This window comes from Mus caroli, chromosome 13 (assembly GCF_900094665.2).
Source record: "Mus caroli chromosome 13, CAROLI_EIJ_v1.1, whole genome shotgun sequence".
Taxonomy (NCBI): domain Eukaryota; kingdom Metazoa; phylum Chordata; class Mammalia; order Rodentia; family Muridae; genus Mus; species Mus caroli.
The window spans coordinates 35,847,873-35,852,579 of NC_034582.1; positions in this window are offsets into that span (position 1 = coordinate 35,847,873).

Sequence of the window (4,707 nt, forward strand, 5' to 3'; positions counted from 1 at the left end):
TTTGGTCCCTCCTTGCTCTCTCTCACTTCTCTCTTTCTTCTTCTTCTTCTTCTTCTTCTCCTTCTTCTTCTTCTTCTGCCTCTCTCTCTCTCTCTCTCTCTCTCTCTCTCTCTCCTTCTCTCCTTCTCTCCTTTCTCCCTGCCTTTCTATAACAAAGCTCTAAAACCATAGACAGTCTCTGCTCATCAAGGTCTGCTGCACTCATTCTTGCCTGTGTAGGAACCTCTCTTCCCTCAGCCCTCTCTCCCATAACCCCAGGCTACAGGGTGTAACCCCGGGGCCCCTTTTGGTTTCAGGGGCTGACCCTTGTCCACCCCCTGTCGAGTGGGTCAGAGGCTTAGATGCCCACCCACGCCTGAGTGGAAAGCATCTGGCAGCCCTCCCAAGTCCTGTCCAGAGCATAGGTGGAACTCTGGCCAGACATGGGCTATCCTCCATCCCCGCTCTTTCCCTGGCCCCTTTTTAGTTCCCACACACATCCATAGTATTAAGTCCTCTACCTTGCATCACGCAACTCCCTGCTGGACATGTCACAGGTATCTCAATTCTCCATTGTTTGCCACTGTGTCTCTTGCTCATCCATGTAGCATCCCTAACTCTACTCCTGGGCCTCAGGAGTCCACTGCCCTTGTTGCTTTCTAATACTCTTGCTCCCCGCCACACACAAAATCCTCAGATGTTCATGGAGATCCTGTATTAGGATTCTCTAGAGGGAAAGAATCACTAGGATGACTATATATTCTAAAAGAGGATTTATTAGACTGGCTTACTCTATAAGGACTGGGTAACCCAACAATAGCTATCTGCTCTCAGCATGTAGGCCTTTGAAGGACACATATCCAAACTGTGGTACCTCAAATAACACTTAGGGGACATTAATTCACTCTATCCAGATGTACTAGTTACTTCTTTTATACTTGCAACAAAATACTTGGTGAAAATATACAAGGTCTTAAAAGTACCTCTGCCAAAGACAAGAGCCTACTACCTTTTAATTTAGCCTTAGGCAGTATAATAATTTGAATAAAAATGGCAACATAGACTCATGGGGCGTGTTCTCCTAATATTGGGGGGTGTGGCCTTGTTAGAGTAATATGGCCTTGTTGAAGGAAGTGTGTCATTGTAAAGGGTGGACTTTCAGGCCTCAGATGCCCAAATCAGACCCAGTATGACATTCTCTTCCTGATGCCTGCCAATCCAGATGTAGAACTCTAAGCTCCTTCTCCAGTACCTTATGTGCCTGTATGCCACCATCCTTTCTACCATGATAATAATGGACTAAACCTCTGAAACTGTAAACCAACCTCAATTAAATGTTTTCCTTTGTAAGAGTTTCAGTGGTCATGGTATCTCTTCACAGCAATAAAACTGTAAGTAAGACAGGCAAGTTCTTAGGATAAGGGCAGAAGGCAGCCAGATTCTTTGTTAAACTCTCACAAGAACAGTCTCTAGCCTAATTGCTGTCAAAGTCCTTGCTTTCCTCTGAAACCTTTTGGTCTGGACCTTGCTCTGCCTCACTTTATCCACAGCACTGCCATTTAACAGGCTTCTACTAGAATGGCTTGTTAAGCCACACTCTCCTGGTCCAATGTCCTCAAACTTCCCATATTCCTCCAAAAAATAGGATTTGTTGCATGCTCAGTCCTTCATAGCAACAGCCCACTCTCTGCCACTGACTTAGCTGCTACAATAAAATGCCACAACCAAAAACAACCTATTGAAGAGTTCATTTGAGCTTACACTTTCAGTGAGTCCATAATAGCAGGGGAGGCATGGCAGCAGGGAGCTAAGAAGTAACATCTTCATGAAACTCTCAGAATCACACAATGCCCAGTCACATACCTCTGCCAGCCACGCTGCACCCCCTAAAAGTTTCATAATTCCCAAACACCATCAAACCTGTATATAGTAGAGTTTTTACTTTTTTCTTTTTAAATTCTCTCCCTCTCTTTCCCCCCCTTCCTTCCTCTTTCCCTCCCTCCTTTTTTCCCTCCTTCCCCTCTACTTTCTCTCTCTCTCTCTCTCTCTCTCTCTCTCTCTCTCTCTCTCTCTCTGTGTGTGTGTGTGTGTGTGTGTGTGTGTGTGTGTGTTTACATGTTCATGTTTGTATGTTTGGGAGGCAGGGGCAAGAGGTCAAACTTGAGAGTCTTTTCTGATCAACATTACATCTAGGGAAAGGGTCTCCCACCCGACTTGGAACTCACCTTTTGGGCTAAGCTAGATAGCGAGCAAAATCCAAGGTGCTTCTACCTTCCCACACACAGTGCTGGAATTATAAGCATAGAGTACTGTTATTAAGCATACACTACTGTACCCAGTTGTTTATATGTACATGTTAGGGTTACAAGCTCAGATCCTGCTTGTATTGTAAGCACTTTATCCACTAAGCCAAATCCCTAGCCCAAATTTTTGTTGCAACTCCATGGTCCATACTCACTTCAAGTCACACAGACAGGAAATAGTAGAGTTGTCTTTAAAACAGGGATCTAAATCCCTCATTTGATTTTTCCCAAGTTTCTGTTTAATGACGTCTTTCTCACTTGCCTCTAATTTCCCTTGCCTATCTCACCTTGCCAAATGAAAGCTTGAAGCAACTCATACACACATCATAAGTCATCTTCCTGCTTCCCAAGATGCTCATGGCTCTATGTAAGGTTATTCTGGCCCAACCCTCCTTTTAAGACTGTACTCACACAATGCCTCCTCTGTGAAAGACACCACACATCCTGAGCAGTCTATCCTCTGTGTTGTTTTCAGAGGATCTTTTCCACACACTTTATTATTATAATTACATGATGCTATATAATTATTTATTCCTATGTCATCTCTCCAACTAAGTTGCATCCTTCTGGTACAGTATCTGACACATAGAGGAGAAAGAAATGTCTAATGAGTAGAAGACAGTAGGAGGATGTAGGTGTCTGGTGAAACCAAACACTAGTTCAACATTCACTAAAGAGTATTATTGTACTACTGTCCTTTCTATTTCCTTGATAGAACACTCAGTCCAATACACACTTGAGCAGTAAAGGGTTTGTTTGGATTATACATCCATGTCACAGTCCATCATTGAAAGAAGTCAGGGCAGGAACTCTAAAAACAAACGTGAAACAGAAACCATGGAAGAGTACCACTTGCTGGCTCATGTTTAGCTAGCCTTTGTATCCAGCCATGACCACTTAAACAGAGAATGGTGCCACCCTCAATGAGCATCAATTAACAATCAAGACAACCCTGCATTGGCATGTTCACATGTCTGTCTGATCAGGACAGATCCTCAAGTGCGACTCCCTTATTGAGTGCCTCTGGGCTGTGTGATGTTGAGTATTAAAGCCAACTGGGACAGTTGTGTTAGGTTTGGCCAATGTGCTCACAAGTGAATACAAGAACTTCTAACTACTTTATGGGTCTCCAGTTCTCCCTCATTCCAACCCAAAGTAGAGCTTTTCACAAGAAGGAAATCACTAAATTTGGACAAGTATCTGCTGGCTAAAAATATAAAGGGAGAAATAATTTAACTTTCTACCCATGCTCTCATTTCAGCCAGTAGACTTGTTCCCACACACTGAGTAAAGTAGCCTCCTGAATAAATGATATCATTGGAAATGACATTTCCATTGTGAACTTCGTAGGTAAACAGGAATCCCAGGAGATGAAAAGTGGTCCCCTCTTTAAATATTATGGACAGAATAACCCCACATATTCTCATGTGACATTAGATAAGAGAAACATTAAGATGTTTTGGGAGGGTCCAAGTCTCCTTATTGCCTATGTAGCCTTGCCCCTTAGGGAGACTTTCAGGCAACAGTCACTGGTCCCAGAAGAAGCCTCAAATCACCTCTTTAAGGTTTAGATTAGGGTTCTGGATCTGGCAAGGCATTTGCACAAAACCAGCTGTTACAGATTTTGCATAAACCTAACAGCCAGGATTAAGAGAGAGAGAATGCACTCCAGTACAAGGTCATATCATGCTACTTCGTGACTTGCAGATAGATAGCATGGATGTATAGAGTTCATGGAAAGCCAGTGTCTCAAGACTCAGAAACAAACAAACAAACAAAGAAACACTGTTGTGGATAGCCCTGGGGCTAATTATATTTGATGTTAATTCTGTTCTCCTGTGAGGGGTTGCGAAAAAGAAATGAGTCAGCACTCAGGTGATTTCCTATAAACCTGCTTCATACTTTAATTTGTAAAATATAGGAGAACTGACGATTGGACAGATAAAGAGAGGTGGAGCAGAAGTTGAAGACAGAGAAAATGGAAGAGGGAGAGGATGGAGAGGAGGAGGAAGACTAAGAAAAACAGAGCAGAAGCACATGGCCTGGAGAAACTGCAAGTTCTAAGGGGTCTCAGAGATGTGGAAGATGGTAGTGTAGCGGTAGATCTGCCCAATCTAGGTGCACAGCATGTATTCATAGTGAGTATGTTTTCATTGCTGGGGCATATTTGGGTTGGAGATTTACCACTACAACAAACAAAAAACAGGGCCAACCCTACTTTGCAGCACAGCCAAAGGACTCAAGCTCAGTCCATGTTGAGTTTTTGTACCACAGATCTGTATGGCTGAGCTAAAAATATTTCAGGACATCTTGTTCTATGAAGAATGCAGGCGAGAGCGCAGGGTCGGCTGACACCCGCCAGCTACCCACGACCCCCGCCACAGGATTTTGAGACTGCTGGTGAGTGGAACACAGCTTCTGCTCC